The following is a 20,713-nucleotide window of genomic DNA, read 5'->3' as shown; positions in this document are numbered from 1 at the left end:
TTGAAGACCAACATATGGCCCTGTTCTTGGACATGACCACCTGTCGTAGTCCCACATTTCCTGTTGTTGTTGTGGTCTTGTTATTCTTTGTCGAGGCGTCGAACACGTGTTTGCAGTTCACTGCGTGCTTGCAGAGTGGAACACATTGCTGGTAGTGAAGTTTGTTGCAGCGTTGAACGAGTTGTTATTGGAGTTCATCACTGAGTTGACCGCGTTGCACTTGGTCTTGTTGTCATCTGCTGGCATCTTTATAGTGAAAACAGCTCTCCTTTTGTCCAGTAAGTCCTGAAGGAAACACAACAGCTCCACTACTGAACACTAAAAAGGGATTACCTGCTTTTCATGGCAACACTCTTCAAAAACCGCGTGGAGGAGGCTCTAGCATTCTGAATGGTTTCAATAACCTTCGAAGGCATGCCAGGCCCAGAGAGCGACCTGGTCAGGGTGGGGATAGTGTATCTCCCCACGTGCCTGAGAAGGTCCCTGCGGATAGCTCGTCCACCAGAAGCTGGCTGATTTCTGCTATTCTGTGTTTGGATGGAGCTAAATCAGTGACAGCCCTGATCTCTCACTCGGATTACTCCACACATTCGCTGAACACCCTCGGAGCTAAGGATAGCCCCAATGGGATAGTTTGAAACTCGTTCACTACGCTCTGATAATGAGATATTTCCTGTGATAAATGAAAACATGCGTCTGAGAGGTCAGTTGTGACAAACCAATCGCCTGAGTAAATTGAGCGGCAGAGCATTTTGTGTGTGAGCATTCTGAACGTGTACTTTCTCAAATGCTTGTTTAACACACGCAGATCCAGAATAGGATGGCGCGATGTTCCGTCCTTTTTCGGGATGAGGAAATAGCGGGAGTAAAAGCCCCGCTGAGCGTCTTCGCTTGGGACCGCTCTGATTGCCTGTTTGTGTGACAGGGAGGATATTTTGTCCTCCAGGACGTTTGCTGAATCGCCACTGGCCACTGAAGTTAACACTCCGCTGAATCTCGATCGTTTTACCGCAAATTGTAGTCTAACATGGGAAACGGTTGACAAGACCGAGGGATGGACTGCGCATGTGCACCACCGCTCCGAGAGGGTCCCTGAAGACGGGGTAGTATGACATCACGGTCTCACGGAAGGAGTTGGGGCTGTCCCCCTCGGGAAGAGTGTGAGCTCCCCCCACTGGGGACAAAGAGAATTGCCAGTGATTTTCTTGTGTTTTTTATTATGAAACTGGGGAGACATTCTGCCCTTGGCGAACTGCCTGACTGCAGAAATGCACATTTTATTTCTTTTGTTACCCCAAAGCACAGTGAAGTGCCTGGTGACTCTGTCAGTGCTCAGTGACTCTGACAGAGTGCTTAGGGATTAGATTCGATTATTTTGTCAACCTTTGGAAACATCCTTTATAGAGTTAACCCGTTTCATCTTTAAAACTTAGGCCTGGTTTCTTCGCCCCCTTTAACGGGTAGCGCATATCTTTTATGCTCACATTTAACCTGTGTCACATTTTCTGGAACAATGGTTCTCTGTGCTCTGTGCTTCTTTTTCGGGTTCTCCTTTCTCTGGTTGGTTCCATTCGGTCTCGGGCTTCCAGGATTCTCGCCCCTGTGGTCGCTGTGGTCCTGAATTTTCTCCTGTAAAGGATAGAAAACAAAACGCCTCCCTCTGCTACACCTCAATAATCTACTGTGTTCATCTATTGTTCTCTTAATTATTCAAAGTTGGTTCACAATATCATGTTCTGGGCTCTATCCTTTATATTAACTTTACTTAATCTTTACTTAATCTCAATGTTCTTTATGTGTGTGAGGAACACTTTTAATTTTATTAAACACACCCAGGGTCAGATATAAACCATCCCCATATCAGCATAAATCTCTGCTAGAAAGCACACTCCAAAATTTTCGTCTATCAGTGTATACGCCTCTTTTTGCCTCAAGCAGCTACATAACGTGCAAAAGTTACAGTTAATGACAATTAGACAAGTTTCCGTTATCTGCAACATTTTTGTTTCAGCCGTCTCACACGTTTCCTGTTGACTTATGGCATACTTATCTTTAACACCTTCTGCATCACTAGTTGCTAAGCAAAGACAAAACAAGATGTGTTCCACCTTTACCCCAGAAAATATATATCTATGTGATGTTTGTGTATGTAAGCCTGTTATGCATTCATTCACTACACTCCACGGCATCCCTGCAATATATCAGTCCAGACAGTCACACTGAACCAAGCTTATGACCTTCTTAAAGCTGAGTGCTTAACAACTCTTAATGAGCACAAATATGCAATGTGTGTATAAAATGATTATAAACGCTTATTCTACTAAAATACATCCAACCCAAGTAAGAGATGTTCAATCAGTTAAGCTTAAGCCTATAAGCAATCACTTATGCATAAGTCTTACCGTACCTACATTATCAAACACTCAACAAGTCATAAAATGATCATAAAGCCCATTATTTCAAATTAAACCTAAAATTCCCTCTTTTGACACATCTCATGTGTCACAAACTGAAAATGCTTCACCAGAGCAGGAAATTAAAAGAAAAAGGTTAGTCATATTATTTGACTAAACACCTCTCTCCTCCTCTCACGTATATCTGCTCTGGGCCTGCAAACCTGTGTTTAAGAGATGAAATCAATTTAATCATCATGTCAAATCTTTTCGAACTCCTGGCTCCATCCAGAGCATCCTTGGAACTTCCTAGAAACAAAACCTGTGTGTTAACCTGAACTTCAAATTTCATGCTCAGTTTCCCCACTTATGATCCAATCTGTGTTATAAGAAAAACTTAAAACAGAACAGTTATCAGTCATGTGTTTCTTGAGTTCATGGTAACATGAGATATATCAAAAAATGTTTCCCCTTTAGCATTTGGCATTCTCCCAACAATATAACGTAATACCATAATCTAACCCCAGTCAATAAAACAGAAATTTTCTCAAAGCAAACATCAGCAACCCCAGAATTAAGTCTTCCACTCCTCCTGCTCATGGCAAAAGCAAAGCAAAGCAAAGCAAAGCAAAGCATCCCCTTTCTCTTGCCAGCGTGGTAAATGTCCACATTTATTCATCCCAACCTTGGTCCAGTCACACACATTCACACGAGATATTGCTGATAGTGGAGACTCCCGCGCAAATAATCCGATTCTCCACCCTCAGCAACATGAGCTCATTCATTTGTTTTATTTATTTAATTTTTTTTAGGAAAATAGTTCTTTATGCTCTTGGACTGGATTGGCTCGCGGATATCCTTTTAGACAGGGACTTACAACCTGATCAGGTCCCCACAGGTAGCCTTTTCCTCTGCCCATTGTAATCTGGAAAAGCTCACCTTGTATTTGTTCTCCCGGAAATTTTTACAGTGCTGTTCATTCACGCTTGCAGGCCTGCTTAGAACAAAAATGAGAAAAAAGAGAGCTGATTATTAGCTCATCAGAGCACAAAACAAAATCACCTGTCTGGTTTTCTCTAAGTGCACTGTTACAAAAATAATGGGCCCGTCTTAGACATGTCCATGTTTAATAAAACTCCCTCTATTAAAATAAGAAGAACACCCAAAGCAAACTGACAGAATCAACCCATCACAACAACCTCAAAAATCTTAAACACAGAAAGTTTTGCTTATTAATCTATCCATATGTTGTTGGGATTAGAACTTCAGGGCTACAAAAGTTTTGCCCTACTCTTGGCTTAACTAATACTTACATGGTCTGAAATCAGACTTAAATCACTCCCTCTGTTCATTTTCCCCACATCATATCTCAGTGGTCTCAGGTTCTCCAGCATCCTGAGACTCTGAGGTCAACTGACATAATTTCACCTGCTCAATACACAGAAAATCTTGTTAAAAGCCACACAATTTGCACACCATCATCACTAAATTCTACATTTCTTTTCTAAAAACGACTACACACTAAGCGATTTTTGGACAAGATGATAAACAGACTCACACGCTCAACATGCTGTCTACTCTTCATGAGCTCTCTTGTATTTGTAAGGTTAATGCACGTTCTGTTTGTGTGTGATTGTGTATATGTTTCTTTTTGCAGTGTTTCAGACTTCTTCACAATTTTCCCTTTAAACAGTCAGTTTTCTCTTTCCCAGGTTCGCTAACCCAAATTTTGAATTCCCACACTAAATAACAGCGTTCCTCTGTGTTCTCACCTCCTGCTCCGTTGTCCTCTCTCACTTCAACAGTCCAATATCAGGCAGTTCTCTTTCCGAGACAGAATCCACTCTTGGGTTTGGTCTCCTCTGTGCACACATGGCTGCCGTTGATGCACAGGTTGTTCAGGTCACTGTTGCTCTGCTTAGAGCGGCCCACCTGGGAGAAAGGACCCAGAGACACCTTGCTGTCAGAGCTGCTGGTTCGTTTGTGTCCCAATTTGCATTTCTTCTCAACATCAGGAGAGTTGACACTGAGGCAAGATGAGCGGCTGCCACTCAGAGATGAATTCTTCTCGGGTCAAGTCCCCAGTGTGGACATGGACTGTGAGATGTTACGCTGCAAGTTTGATCTTTGGGCAAAGAGCTTTTGAGCTTAGATTTCTTTTCTCATCCCTGTTATTGCTCTTTGGAGCAGCATTCCTTGTCTTCAGCCAGGAGTGAGAGCTCGCTGGTGAGGTTCAGTGACAATTCAACCAGAAACTTGGCCTGAACGTTTCTAATAATGTTAACCTATAACTTTCTTCCTACATGTGGAAAATTGATCCAGGTCTGCTTTTCCCCTAAAAATAACAAAACTGAGACATCTTCATTATTATCATCACTGCTTAACCGACCTGCTTCTCTCTCTCCGGTCAGAAATACCAATTTATGTCATGTATGTAAGTGTAAGCGTGTTCTTCATTGCGTTCATGTTATGTGGTCATGTTAATTGAGTGTAAGCTGCTTCTTCATTGCATGTGTATTTTTATAATCAGGTGTAATTCATGCCTCTTTGCACTGAGCTGTGGATTCAAACTGTCTCACTTCTGATTCTTTCCAAAAATATTTTCACATGTAACAATTTGTGTGTGTTCTTTCTATTCATTCATGTAATCGTTAGTTCATGTATTTATTTTTCTCAGTCTTTTTCTTTTCTTTTTTCTTTTCTTTCTTTTTGTTGTGATGTTGTGGACATTTCTAAACCTCCATGATCTCAGCTTCCATTTTCGATCCAATTATATCCTGTACTCTCTCCCTCAAACTCGTCCGGGCTTGACCTCTCACTGGTCCCTGTCCCTCTTCTCACAGTTTCCTGTTTGGCCTTCAAATCTCCAGGAAACACAGGCTCAACTCAGCTGTTTCTTCTTCTCTGTTTCTTCTCTGTTGATCTTTTCAGTCTTTTCTTGTAGGTTAACTCCCAGCACGGCAAATATCTCGTCCAGTGCCTTCAAACAATCATGTCACTGGTCAAGTTTCCAGCTTGTGATTCAAAGCTCATGTTCCATCAGTGGTGTTCATACATGCTGCTGCTTGACCCTTCAGTGTTATAGGTCAGTTGCACTGACTTTGCCTGCTGTTAACTCTTCAAGTCCACGATGTTCTGTCTGTCTTCTGTCTTCATCAGGAGATCGACTGTCCTTTAAGCTTCTTCTCAGGATAAGGACAGAGTGAGAGGTCAAGCTGTAAAATCCTAAGCCAAAGGCTGGCCTGTTTTTCGTCCCAATTCTGTTAATCTATCCTTTTGCCGCTGTTCTCATGTTTTGAGGTTGAGAACAGTCCACCTGTATTAACACACTAAAACATGTAATTAATATAATTTTTTATTACTTTTTCTTAAGACATTCAGTCTCTAATTCCTCTGTTTTCATGTTGCAACGTCTCTCACCAGCTCACAAGCTATAATCAGACTTCCTGTTTGACGCACACACACTTTTCTCTCAGACTTCCTCTTTTTACGCACTCTGCTATGAACCTACGTAGCGTTATTATTAATTATTTATTATTTTGTACAAATCACAGAATCACTCAAATGAAATCAAATCAGTACTCACAACATTCACACACTTAGAGTATTTTATCAAACATGCTGTTCAGAATCAGAAAGAGGAAGTCGGCAACACCCAGTTAAGTGCGTATGTCCTCTTAAAAGAGAAGAGAAATAAACACATATGGGACAATTCTCCCCAAATCAGACAAAATGTGACCTTAAATGTCCTTTTCTGAGTCATGTTCTTCTCCACACACAACTCTTGGCCTCCAGGGCATAAAACTTTGGACTTATAAATGTGATATAAGTCCTCACAGCGCACCAAGCACGGAGAAACTCCAGCCTCAGTGCTTCAGAAGTCTCACAAGATTCAAAAACTGTTTTTGTCATTTATCTGCTCAAGAACTTCATCAAACGGACCTCTATGGGTCCAGTAATCTTCAGCACATGTATCTCACTGCAGCCAGTGAAGACTTAAAACAGTTTGTCTCAGTGCAGCCAGCATTAACTTATCACATGGACCGCAGCCGATCCATCAATATCAACACAATTGTGTATCCACATGTACACAACTGATTCTTCACTTGTGTCACAGCGGATCCAGTAATATCATCAGAATTACTTCAACATGGTAAACACTGATTTTCCTTTAACATCAATTTACCATTAAAACTCACTTAGACACCTTGCCCAGCTCAAGGCGTCCTTTTGTCGGACTTACCATGAAATACCATATTACCTTTAACTCAGTACTGTCATTCTCCAAGTTTCATTATCATTACTTCAACGCTTCACTTTATTCTCAAGAATTCAGTTTTACCACTACTGAGCCAATTTAATAGTTAAGATCATCACTCAGCGAACAGATAAAGAAAATTTATCCAAAATGCACAGATTTGCTTTCTGAACAGGTTTGTGCCTACCTTTAAATCTTTTAGACCGGTCTCCTGTTCGCCTCATATCAGATCCAACCTTCGGCCACATTTGTTCTCTCTGTTGCAAAGGGAACCGGGCGGAAACACCAAATATTAAACCCGATTCTTTGATCCCCATAATAGAAAAGAGAAAACCGACTCATAGTGGTCAAAACATTTATTTTTCATTGATTTTTATTCAATCATCTTCCAGAAGAGAGAAACACAGCCCAAACGCCAGTTGCAGGATCTCTAATATTAGAATCTAAGAACGTCTCTCATATAGGTGTTACTTTGGTACTTTACACGTCACAGTTTCAATACAAACATTGCTTATATGGCAAAGTTCCTCTTTTCTGTCTGGCTTCCTGTATTTATGAATATGCTGTACAGCTCTACACTTCCTGTTTTCAGTCTGGGTGAGCACTCAGTTTGTGAGTCAAAAGTGGCCTTGCTCTACAAACCTTCATTATTAAAGCACATAAAACAATATAATAAGAAAATAAGGATACTAAGGATATATTAATTACATGACAACACACATATATAGTTAGATTTTTTCCAGATTATACTTCAACTATCAAATACATGTAACCATTTTTGTTTGCCTTCTCGAACAAATAAAAGCATGGTGACGCTAAATAAGAAAAAAGTAAATCTGCTAACACAACAAGAAACTTTCACATTATAATATTTGTTCAACAAATTAAGAATATTGTACTTCATGTCAAGTGCGTTCGTCTGGATATATACAGAAAGACAAAATTAGAAATTTTTGGGGAAAATATTTTTAAATTCAGCACTTGGTTATTTTAAAATTAGTCTGAATAAAGTTATATACACTCAAATGTATAATGTGATGAGCATGACAAGCTTTGGCTGTAATGAATTACAAGAAGTACTCAGATTACATTTTTACACATTTTGTGGCAGCTGCCTTACTCACACGGGGTCACTACAGCAGGTGGCTGATGTTTGCTTTTGGTTTCCATCAGATGCTTTTCCTGAGGAATTTGTGTCTCCATTGTAAAACATTACACTATGAATCCACTATGAGTAACAGAAGTTCATTGATTTGCAAATCAAGCAAAGGCTTTGATAATGTTTTCAATCTTAATTACTCCTAAATGTTTTAAAAATCATTGCCACAAACTAAAAAGAACTAAATAAAGATACATGTGCTGTTTTACTGCAACTCATTTTCAGATAGCTGACACTAATAAAGGATGTTGTGTCGCTGTGTGTATCTGCATCTCAGCTGCATTCTTTTTGATTATAAAGAATATATTTTAGTGAGTGACAATAATTGTCTCCCAGTTATCATTGGAAGAAGCATATGTAGCTCTACAACACTGGTGGTGAGTCACATGGATGAGGAGGAAGCGTCATGGCTCCAAACTAGCAGCAAACTAGCTTTTAGTTTAGCTAAAGCCAGTCAGAGCTGATACTGTTGATAGCAGCAAAGTAATAGAGCACAAATTACATGCAGAGGTAGATGTTCATTAGGCTACATGTTGACAGTAACATAACACTAAGATGTCACAGTATGATGTGTCCATTCAAAAATCCTGGCTTTCCCAAAAAGCATATAAATCAATCAAATTCCACTCAAGGGATCTAAGGAATCCAACAGTAAATGCTTTAGAGAATCAAGTGTATTTTCTCCCGATGGCGATAGTGCTCTCCCAGTATAAATTCCCACTGAAGACGAGAATACGCACTCGATATCACAGATAAAACATTAAAAGCTAATTACGACACACACATAGAGGAGACAGGGATGGGCGTGACATACAGGTGCAAAACCACCATATATGATCTTCTGTCATTATTTGACTCATTTTAAAGATTGTATCCAAATAATCAAGCATGTGAATAAAAGAGAGAGGGGTCAGTGCACAGGACTAAGTACTATGTAGGGGAGACCGGGGATAGTTGTAACATTTTTGACATTTCTGTCTGTAAATTGGAGCTCTTTTAAGGTAGTGGATTGAAAATGTAATGCAAAGTATTTACATGTCTCGGCTATTAAATAGTGCAGCTATTTTCTCTGCAGCACAATTACCCATTGCATGGTATGGTCTCAAACACAAAGAGTGAAATGTTACAATTAACCCCATAGTCTGGGTTAGTTGTAACATATCCTGGGGTGAAATGAAACACAATGAAATAAGGATACTAACAAAACATTAACATGTAATCTTTGTTTATTCAACACATGAATGCACTTAGAGCCATTTATGTAGCTGTGTGTGTGTGTGACAGAATGCAGAAATCTAGCTTTTGAACATATGCCAACCCCCCAAAAAAGACAAATTATGGAATTTTCTGCAACTGAATATTTCATTCATTTTGGTTGGTCTTCCTTGAGTTTGGCCTCATTGGCTCAGTGGGCATTATAACCTACAACTCTTGCACCAATTTTGAACATAACAATGAAGCTGAAAAAATGTAGTTGTTCACCAGCATCGCAATTCCATTAGTTTTTATCATGGCTGACCTTGGTGTGGTTTGCAAAGTGCTTCAGAAAGATGAGGAAATCTGTTTCTTGCACCCATCCTGATTTATTTCCACTACCAGTACTTCCTACTGGTCCATCTCTGACACAGTGGTCTGCATAATGTATGTGTGGGAACACAAACAGTGGAGGAATTGTGTTGCCAATGGCATTAACCGCATATACAAAAGCGACCAGTGAACCTCTCTGCTGATGTCGTTGCCCCAACTTGTTTAATATAAGTTAAAGTAATAGTGTGGTAAGTTGTAACATCTGCATTATTGTTACAACTGACCCAGACTGTTGCTGTTACAACTGACCCAGACTCCTATAGCCATGAACTAGCTAACATTACAGCCAACGGCTAAAACATTAGCACTAAAGACCTACACAGAATATATCCCCATAGACATACAAATAACATAATTTAAGTTTGATGAGTTTAACTGCAAAGCAGATAATGCTATTAGAAATTGAAATAAAGTAGAAAAACTTACTTTTTGGCATACAAATTACTTTTTTTCGTGTTAAATTGTCTGTGTTTGACAAAATGTGCTGATTTTTCACATGTGATAGCAGAACTGAGTTGGGCATGCACAGGATGAGTCACATCATTTGAAACTTAGCCCTGATTGGAGAAATTGGAAGTGTTACAACTGACCCACGTTACAACTATCCCCGGTCTCCCCTACAGCTTCTTATTAATGGCAAAAAAGTGAAATTGATCTGAAAATCTAGAATTATCCTTTCAAGTGAATCTATTAATCTTATTAATCATTAATCACTCTCATTGCTACATTCATCTGGACTTTTGCCTGACAGTTCAAGCTGCACCTGTTTAGTCTCATACTGAGTCTTGATGCAGGTACTGGACTCAGCTTCAGCTCCTCTCTCTTTATGGCTGCTCTCTGTTTATACCAAATTTATTGTCTGATTGACTTTGTGACTCTGGATTTGACTTTAAATCAGTGCAGAAGAAACGTGTCACTCAGTGCCAGCAGGAGTGAAATTTGCTGATGTGAATCAAGAGGTACAAGGTTTTGTGTCAGAACCATGATGGAGCCTGGAGTGACTGGAGCCTTCCTTTGGACTTCCCCCAGCTGTTACACATCATTTTAATGTTTATATGGTTAAATATGATCTGTAATCTTGGAGTCATTTTTGACCAGGATATGTGCTGCAAAGTGCACATTGAACAAATACGTAGGACAGCTTTCTTACATTTGTGTAATATCTCTAAAATTAGAAACATCCTGCCTCAGAGTGATGCTGAAAAGCTTGTTTTTGCAATTATTACTTAAAGCTTCAGTTACTTCTCTTGTAATTTATTATTATCAGCTTGGCTTAAAAACTGTCTGATGATCCATTCACAAAGAATAAATCACATGTTCTAAATCCTGCTCCATTATATATACATCATATCCTGTCACCTGTCAATCTGTAAATTAAGACGACTCCACTTTTACCTGATTATCATGGAATGTAATCAGATTTACATTTGCAACCCCTGACCTACGTGCTTGAATTACACCCACGCCATCTCAAAGCTGAACGTAGCTACGGTAACATCATCAGCTGGTTTCTGACGTCTCATTTTGAAGCCTCGAGATTTTCACCATCACTTGTTTCAACCAACCGAATGAATGTAAATACAGCGTTAACGTCAAAGTGCTGCGGTTTAAATGGTATAGATCGGGGTAACCGTGGTTCAGGGGGTTGGGAAGCTCATCTTGTAACCGGAAGGTTGCCGGTGTGATCCCCCCCTCTGTCTGTCTTGGTCGTTGTGTCCTTGGGCACATGACTCACCTACCGGTGATAAGGGGCCGATGGTGCGATATGGCAGCCTCGCTTCTGTCAGTCTGTCCCAGGGCAGCTGTGGCTACAACTGCAGCTGCCTCCACCAGTGTGTGAATGTGAGAGTGAATGAATAGTGGAAGTGTAAAGCGCTTTGGGTGCCTTGAAAAGCGCTTCTATAATCTTTGGTGGAATACATTTTAAAATAACCTTCCCAACACTGACAACAGGTTATTACCTCATACCACAGAGCAGCAAAGCAGTCTCATGAGCGCTGGGAAGGACAAGCCCAGAGCCCAGAACAGACAGTGCAGGAGATGACAAGGTTAGTAACTGTATGGTGAAAATTATACTTTAGTTATCTTGTTAGTTATCTACAAAATCTGCTTCTTACATATAGGGCATTTCCAAGATTTTTTATTTCATTACAGCTGTGCTGTGCCAGATGTTCTGTTGACCCACAGTGAGAGGCATCATCTCAGAAACACCAGGAAGACTGAAACTCATCGCCGGGATCAAGCAGGGCTCGTGATCTTCACCAGCAGCTCCCTCACAAGAAGGATAAACCCAGCATTTCATGAACACTGATGGAGACCTTTGCTTTGTGTAATGTTAGAAGTACTCAGATAATCCTCAGAGGCTCTGGACTTTTACATAATATCATAGCTTTAAGTCCTGTAGAAAGTTAAATACATGTTGTGCTCTCTGGTTACTCTGGTATGAATGACTCTGAACTACTTTATGATAAATAACACACTATTGTCACAAAACAGTGAAAGAATTCCAGATCACACGTTTTTAGTTCAAATACAAGTGATGACCTTTGACCTTCATCAGGTTTTATTTAATTGTGTCAGAGAAAACATCATGTGCTCTTCATGTAGCTGAGTACATTCAGTGTTTAAAACAGAAGCTGTGCAGGTCTGAGATCAGCAGTTTTCTGAAACACCAAACTGAGGTCCTGTTAATGCTGATGTATAGTGACACAGTTACAGGGGTGATTAATCCTTTTGACTTTTTGTCTTTAAATTTATCAATAAAACAGCTGCAGCTTTCACTGACAGCACATGTGGTACTTTAACCTTTGTACTGTTTTCTTCAGTTCATTCTGGAGTTACTACAAAGAGTGAAGATATAGGATGATCTGTCTGCTGTCACTGGGTGGTGCTGAGGTCTGAATCTGAGGACGGCTCCTGTAATCACAAACAGAATCATCACAAACTGAAATATAAAGTTTATCTCAAATCTGAAATAGAGCTGATCCTTCTGTCCTCACACACTCGGGATCTGAAGTTGTTCAGTCCTACAGTTCTGCCGACAGCTGTTTATTTTTTATTTGTTTTAAAGGCCTTATATACTAACACATTTTCTAATATCATGTTTACCTTTGAGTTGTTGATGCTTTATAAATGGACATCTGCAAAGATGAGATGATGGAGCAGGTTTCAGTCGAGGTTCAGTCAGCTGCTGCATCCTGGTCACAACATACAGAGGTGTTATCAGCTCAGTATTGAACAAGAAATATTAATGTTTCTAATTATTTGTCCTAAAGGATGCAAGCTGTACAGAGTACTGCACATGTGACTTTGTGAACATAACTCATTAACAATAATTCGGACTGTTTTTTAACCTGAATATTTGTAACAAACTCAGTAAAAAAATGCTAAAAAAATAATCAGAGGAAAAATGTAACATTTTAACTTAAGCTGAGAAGCGGAAGTAGTTGGTTTCAGTACATAAGTATCGGGCGTTGCTATTTAATCCGTAGCTATTGACTAATGAGGGGTTACTGAAGTGCCAGGTTTTTAAAAGTTGGCGTTAATGTCGTTCCACATGTGGAAAGCGACAGAAAACGGGGCGACCGTGGCTCAGGGGGAAGCGCATCTGTAACCGGAAGGTCGCCGGTTGGATCCCTGGGCTCTCTGTCCTGGTCGTTGTGTCCTTGGGCATGACACTTCACCTGCCGCCTACTGGTGTTGGCCAGAGGGGCCGATGGCGCGATATGGCAGCCTCGCTTCTGTCAGTCTGCCCCAGGGCAGCTGTGGCTACAACTGTAGCTGCCTCCACCAGTGTGTGAATGTGAGAGTGAATGAATAGTGGCATTGTAAAGCGCTTTGGGTGCCTTGAAAAGCGCTTTATAAATCCAATCCATTAAAACATGCTGCTGTTTGCACATATTTAATAATCAGCTCTGCACAGGAGCAGAAGCAGAGTCCAGCCTGCTGCTCTTACAGTATGATACTCATAATAAAAGTACAGTAACCGTGGTTAGTCACTGAGCAGCGTTTCTCTTGATTTCTTTAGTCAGGGTAAATTCATTCACCTGCACGGGTTAGCTAAACTTTACAAAACAAGTTTCCCCGACAGCCGAGTGCTCACCTAAGGACCTAAGTTACGGATTAGCTTACACACACATTTAACTTACCGAAAATATTACGGTGGGGCCTCAGGTCCTCCTTGGTAGTCCAATTTACTGAAGAACACCTCAGGCTGTCACTTTGAAATAGCCGGTAATGTAAACGCTGGACCTCTCAGCATCTGCCACGTGCAAGTTTGTCCGTGACCGCAGCCGCGTTGTACATTTATTTCAGTTACAATATTTTTTTCTGTTTCATTTCAAGGTGGCATCGTTCTGATCCCATACACACACAAATCTTTTTTACGCACACACAAATCCTGATTTACAAGTACAAAATATTTATGACCACAATTTGAGCCCATATACTGTCTCTACCACAGCTGCATTGAACTTGCCTGGGCCAGGTCTGAGTCCAGCTTTGCTACTCCAGCCAGGTCACATGACACAGGGGTGTGGTCTGATGTCAGCAGGCAGGTCAGTGGAGCCCTCTGGTGATGGATATATGGCAGTGAAACAGGAGGAGGCCTGAGAACAGACAGCAGGCTTAACTAGCAGGACACAGTAGCATGTAGTACTTGAAGGAGTCATCACAGCCAATCAGCTCTCAGGAAAATGGAACATCACATAAATATTTCTCTTCTTTGATTTTCATCAATGTATTTCCTTTGATATGTTTTCTGTCAATATTTCTGCCTGATTAGAAGCTCATAGGCACTTCCTGTCACTCTACAATAAAACAATGTAAAGGCTGCCCTCTCTGCCCTCCCACTAGCTGACACAAGTAAACTGTGCTACGATGCCCTACATGGACTGAGGTTCTTGGCCACATACATATAGATATACTTGGCTGTAGAAATCATGCCATGAAGCTCCCAGCGCACATTTTTGATGCTTCTGTCTGTGGCAGAGGAGGTTTGGAGCTCTGCAGAGCCTTGGTGACTTTTACTGACTATGACCTACCCATTTATTATGAACTAACAACACAACTGTTTGTGCTTTTTTCTATAATACACATGTATGATTTAGATTTGTACTTATGTGGCAGCTATTCACTGACCTGACAAAGTTATTTTCCATGAAAACTAAAAGTGGTGAAATTCTCAGAAAATGAATGAGACGTGTAATTTGACATATTTTGTTGTTTTGTGTGTGTGTTTGTCTGTGTGAAGTTTTGATGTGTATCTGAAAAACACAATTCTGAAAACACTGGAAAAAGACCTCAAGACATGTTTTCCTTTACTTTCTATGAAACAAAAATCCCACCGAGGCTTTTCAGTGTGAAATTTAGAGTATAGAGAAAACACCTGTGCCAGGTTGTCTCCATCTAGTGGTGAACATGGCCTCACCACTACATCAGGTGAGCTTTTCACTGTGCACAGTGACTCAAAAGTCATTTAACAATTTAAAAAAAGCAATGTTACAGATTCAGTAAGAACTGAAGTTTATCATAATCCTTCAAGTTTCACTCAGTAACAGCAGCTTTTTAATATTATTGACTATATTTTAGAGTCACATTTATATGAAATGTCAAACAATCACAGAGTGACACTGAACTAAACAATCAATGCCATGTGAGTTGTTCTTGTTTGTTCTTTATATTGGATTTATTGTAAGCAGCGGGAGTAAAAGCTAAAGAAAAAATAGTAAAGATATGAATGAATCTCTGCTCTTACAGCTTTTATTGTGCCGTGATGTCTCCTTTGAAACTGTCCTCTTGCTCGTCTTTTGGATGCTCACCTCTTCTTCACCTTTCCTGTTCCTTTCACCAAACTGCTGCACTCTCGTTCTCTGCTCTCGCCTCCTGTTCTGGTTATAATTAGAATGCAGTCAGCATGTGCCAAACAAACTCCCCCAAATCTATCATGTTTGATATGATGATGACGTTTTTAACATCTTATTTATGCACTTGTTGGGTGGGAAAGAGTAAACAAAGATGGGGCATAGAAGCAGAACTGAGTCCTACGTGTGGAGGGACAGTAACCGCGTGTGTATATGTGAGCATTTAAACACTGCAGAGAGTCAAATTAACAGTAACATAGCGCACAATAATAATAATAATGGATTGCATTTATATAGCGCTTTACAATGCCACTATTCATTCACTCTCACACAGTTCATTCATACTGTTGTAGCAGCTGTACAGCTGCCCTGGGACAGACTGACAGAAGCGAGGCTGTCATATCGCGCCATCAGCCCCTCTGGCCAACACCACAGGGCGGGAGGGTAAAGTGTCTTGCCCAAGGACACAACGACCAGGACAGAGAGCCCGGGGATCGATCCGCTTCCCAACCCCCTGAGCCACGGTCGCCCACAATGTGACAACAAACGTATAAAACACAAATTCTTACCTAGCAGGAGAATAAATAATGAGTATTTTAAGGCTACTGCATGTACAGATGTCACTGCTGGCTCACATAAGCTAGCTCTGAGACCCGCCACAGTTTACTCCCCAGCTGACTGTCGCGAAAGAGTCGTAAATCACCGGCATTGTAAAACTTAAAATGACTCCAGGGCATGTTATAAGAAAACACCCAATAGATGTACTGGATATTAAACGGTATCAAACGACTAAATGAACACAGGGTTACAATTACATGCTCACATCGTCACATCGAGAGTTTATTCATTAATCATCAGAGTTCAACAATGTTACATCCAGTTGAAAACAGCTTCAGTAACGCCAGCAAAACATGCTAACAGTATATAAGAGCACAAAAACAGCCGTGCTGATCGACAGCTCGACATATCCTCAACAACTCACCTCAGTATGGCTGCCATCGGTCACCTTTTTACTCCGTTTTACAACCTCTTCCAGAAAATGAACGCACTGTACACATATGCAGTATATTTATTTTACTTGGTTGTAGAGTTGGAGTATTTATATATTGATCTGAAATATTTTGCTGCTGAGCAGCAGACCTCCAAAGCGTCCCCCTGTAACCATGGTTACCCAGATGCGTTCCGACTGGCGCGTCACAGAAGAGAACCTGTTTCAAACGGACACCTGGATCAACCTGGAATCAGTTTGAAAAGTACCAACTTTTATTGGCACTTTTCTGCTGAGATCCGGAGCTCGAGGCCCTGGCACCCCGGGATAAGATGAGTTGCTGTGTTTTTCACGGAGAAAAAATAATGAACATGGAATAACGTCAGTGAGAGATGGAGAGAAAAAAAAGATGCAAGCAGAAGAGGACAGCAGATTGAGAAGAGATTTCTTCAAACGGTAAGGAGCTTCAACCAAGTGATATCTGATAAGGTTAAAACTTCAAGCTTAAATCTAATGTCCAGATTCATGCTAAACTTTTCTGATTACTCGGTGAATCTGTTCATGTTTTGAATCGGGTAATTTCATCGAGAGAAATGTCTTTGACAAAAAAATGCAGGATTAATTAAAGGCTGTATATGACTGCTAGGTTAGGACGTGGTTAGGCGCAAATACTTAAGAGAGAGAGATTTTGCTCTGATAGAAATCTTTATTAATATTTATTGGAAATCTTTTCCTCCGTGAGATTGTTTGGGGGCAAAGTCAATAAATTGTCTCCTGGCTTTCAGGTCCCCCTGAGCCAAATTTACAGTTTTTGCAATTAAGAAAAGAAAAAAAAGATTTAAGGTGAAACAATTTTTTTCAAGTCATGGAATGATGACATTATCACTCATTCCATATTGTTCCTAAAGTTTGCAGTCTTTTTTTACTTAAAAGTTAAAGCAGAGCTTGTTTTTTTTTAGCTTCTTTGATAATGTAACTCTGCATATGTGTACATTCATGTGCACTGATGTGTGCATGGGGGGTGATCTGACATTACAGACCCTTGAAAAAGTATTCATAGTCCTTGAACTTTTGCACATTTTGTCACCTTACAACCACAAACAAAAGATGTTTTTTATTGACAGTTTCAATGGTAGATTAAGGTGTGAAACAGCTGTGTAGTGCCTTTTGTTTCTGAAGAAGGTATTTAACTGAGAGCCATGTTAGGCTGGTGAGACTCTGCTGACTGTCTGCCCCGCGGTCATGTAGGCTCTCCACAAGCTTGGTTTTCTGTTCTTTGTGTGGTTGGATTAAAGAATGTTAGGTGCCGCTCACCACTGGTCTGCAGGGTTTATTTAAATGGAAAACTTCCACAACAGTGTGCAAGCAATTTCATGTTTGGATTTTTTGCATTTTGTTGATTTGTAGGAGTTTATCTCTGGATGTGTGCAAATGTATGTGCATTCATGTGTGCCTGCATGGAGATCTGAGGTTGGCTGGTAGGGTGGACCTCTGTGCATAATCACATGTGTGTGCAAACATTTCCATGTTTGGATTTCTTGGAATTTGGTTGATTTGTAGGAGTTTATCTCTGGATGTGTGCAAATGTATGTGCATTCATGTGTTCTTGCATAGAGATCTGAGGTTAGCTGGTAGGGTAGACCTCTGCGCATAATCACATGTGTGCAAACATTTCCATGTTTGGATTTTTTGGATTTCAGTTGATTTTTAGGAGTTTATCTCTGGATGTATACAAATGTATGTGTATTCATGTGTGCCTGCGTGGAGATCTGAGGTTGACTGGTAGGGTGGACCTCTGCGCATAATTACATGTGTGCAAACATTTCCATCTTTGGATTTCTTGGAATTAAGTGTCTGAGAGGAAGTTTATCTCTGGATTTGTGCAAATGTATGTGTATTCATGTGTGCCTACTTGGAGATCTGAGTTTGGCTGGTCGGGTGGACCTCTGCGCACAATAACATGCATGTGCAAAGATTTCCATGTTTGGATTTATTGGAATTTGGTGTTCTGTAGGGGAGTTTATCTGTGGATTTGTGCAAATGTATGTGCATTCATGTGTTCTTGCGTGGAGATCTGAGGTTGGCTGGTAGGGTGGACCTCTGCGCATAATCACATGTATGTGCAAACATTTCCATCTTTGGATTTCTTGGAATTTGGTTGATTTGTAGGAGTTTATCTGTGGATGTGTGCACATGTATGTACATTCATGTGTTCCTGTGTAGAGATCTGAGGTTGGCTGGTAGGGTGGACCTCTGTGCATAATCACATGTGTGTGCAAACATTTCCATGTTTGGATTTCTTGGAATTTCGTGTTCTTTAGTGGAGTTTTTCTGTAGATGTGTGCAAATGTATGTGCATTCATGTGTGCCTGCGTGGAGATCTGAGGTTGGCTGGTAGGGTGGACCTCTGCGCATAATCACATGTGTGTGCAAACATTTCCATGTTTGGATTTCTTGGAATTTGGTTTCTGAGAGGAAGTTTATCTGTGGATTTGTGCAAATGTCTGTTTATTTATGTGTGCTTGCATGGAGATCTGAGGTTGGCTGGTAGGGTGGACCTCTGCGCATAATCACATGTGTGTGCAAACATTTCCATGTCTGGATATCTTGGAATTTTGTTGATTTGTAGGAGCTTATCTGTGGGTGTGTGCAAATGTATGTGCATTCATGTGTGCCTGCGTGGAGATCTGAGGTTGGCTGGTAGGGTGGACCTCTGCGCATAATCACATGTGTGTGCAAACATTTCCATGTTTGGATATCTTGGAATTTGGTGTTCTTTAGGGGAGTTTATCTCTGGATGTGTGCAAATGTATGTGCATTCATGTGTGCCTGCATGGAGATCTGAGGTTGGCTGGTAGGGTGGACCTCTGCGCATAATCACATGTGTGTGCAAACATTTCCATGTTTGGATTTCTTGGAATTTGGTTGATTTGTAGGAGTTTATCTCTGGATGTGTGCAAATGTATGTGCATTCATGTGTGCCTGAATGGAGATCTGAGGTTGGCTGTTAGGGTGGACCTCTGCGCATAATCACATGTGTGTGCAAACATTTCCATGTTTGGATATCTTGGAATTTGGTGTTCTTTAGGGGAGTTTATCTCTGGATGTGTGCAAATGTATGTGCATTCATGTGTGCCTGCGTGGAGATCTGAGGTTGGCTGGTAGGGTGGACCTCTGCGCATAATCACATGTGTGTGCAAACATTTCCATGTTTGGATATCTTGGAATTTGGTTGATTTGTAGGAGTTTATCTGTGGATGTGTGCAAATGTATGTGCATTCATGTGTGCCTGCGTGGAGATCTGAGGTTGGCTGGTAGGGTGGACCTCTGCGCATAATCACATGTGTGTGCAAACATTTCCATGTTTGGATATCTTGGAATTTGGTTTCTGAGAGGAAGTTTATCTGTGGATTTGTGCAAATGTCTGTTTATTTATGTGTGCTTGCATGGAGATCTGAGGTTGGCTGGTAGGGTGGACCTCTGCGCATAATCACATGTGTGTGCAAACATTTCCATGTCTGGATATCTTGGAATTTGGTTGATTTGTAGGAGCTTATCTGTGGGTGTGTGCAAATGTATGTGCATTCATGTGTGCCTGCTTGGAGATCTGAGGTTGGCTGGTAGGGTGGACCTCTGCGCATAATCACATGTGTGTGCAAACATTTCCATGTTTGGATATCTTGGAATTTGGTGTTCTTTAGGGGAGTTTATCTCTGGATGTGTGCAAATGTATGTGCATTCATGTGTGCCTGCATGGAGATCTGAGGTTGGCTGGTAGGGTGGACCTCTGCGCATAATCACATGTGTGTGCAAACATTTCCATGTTTGGATTTCTTGGAATTTGGTTGATTTGTAGGAGTTTATCTCTGGATGTGTGCAAATGTATGTGCATTCATGTGTGCCTGAATGGAGATCTGAGGTTGGCTGGTAGGGTGGACCTCTGCGCATAATCACATGTGTGTGCAAACATTTCCATGTTTGGATATCTTGGAATTTGGTGTTCTGTAGGGGAGTTTATCTCTGGATGTGTGCAAATGTATGTGCATTCATGTGTGCCTGCGTGGAGATCTGAGGTTGGCTGGTAGGGTGGACCTCTGCGCATAATCACATGTGTGTGCAAACATTTCCATGTTTGGATATCTTGGAATTTGGTTGATTTGTAGGAGTTTATCTGTGGATGTGTGCAAATGTATGTGCATTCATGTGTGCCTGCGTGGAGATCTGAGGTTGGCTGGTAGGGTGGACCTCTGCGCATAATCACATGTGTGTGCAAACATTTCCATGTTTGGATATCTTGGAATTTGGTGTTCTTTAGGGGAGTTTATCTCTGGATGTGTGCAAATGTATGTGAATTCATGTGTGCCTGCATGGAGATCTGAGGTTGGCTGGTAGGGTGGACCTCTGCGCATAATCACATGTGTGTGCAAACATTTCCATGTTTGGATTTCTTGGAATTTGGTTTCTGAG

General features: G+C 40.8%; 1 long non-coding RNA gene across 3 annotated transcripts; it reads right to left on the bottom strand.

Moving 5' to 3' along the window:
• Window positions 1-11,915: 11,915 nt before the first annotated feature.
• On the bottom strand, window positions 11,916-16,399 carry LOC148101083 (uncharacterized). Of its 3 annotated transcripts, none has more exons than XR_015719587.1 (6): window positions 16,241-16,399; window positions 15,153-15,285; window positions 13,875-14,004; window positions 13,546-13,658; window positions 12,506-12,594; window positions 11,916-12,313 (listed from the first exon to the last, which is right to left on the bottom strand). It is a non-coding gene; the product is annotated as an uncharacterized LOC148101083 (long non-coding RNA). The 3 variants fall into 3 exon arrangements; XR_015719588.1 differs by lacking the exon at window positions 16,241-16,399 and adding an exon at window positions 15,828-15,932 and having other exon boundaries at window positions 15,153-15,280; XR_015719586.1 differs by lacking the exon at window positions 16,241-16,399 and adding an exon at window positions 15,828-15,919.
• Window positions 16,400-20,713: the final 4,314 nt, after the last annotated feature.

This window comes from Neolamprologus brichardi, chromosome 9, assembly GCF_056152115.1.
Source record: "Neolamprologus brichardi isolate AB-2024 chromosome 9, ASM5615211v1, whole genome shotgun sequence".
In the NCBI taxonomy this organism is placed as follows: domain Eukaryota; kingdom Metazoa; phylum Chordata; class Actinopteri; order Cichliformes; family Cichlidae; genus Neolamprologus; species Neolamprologus brichardi.
Note: the sequence above shows the minus strand (reverse complement) of the source record. Positions and strands in the feature narration are given on the sequence as shown.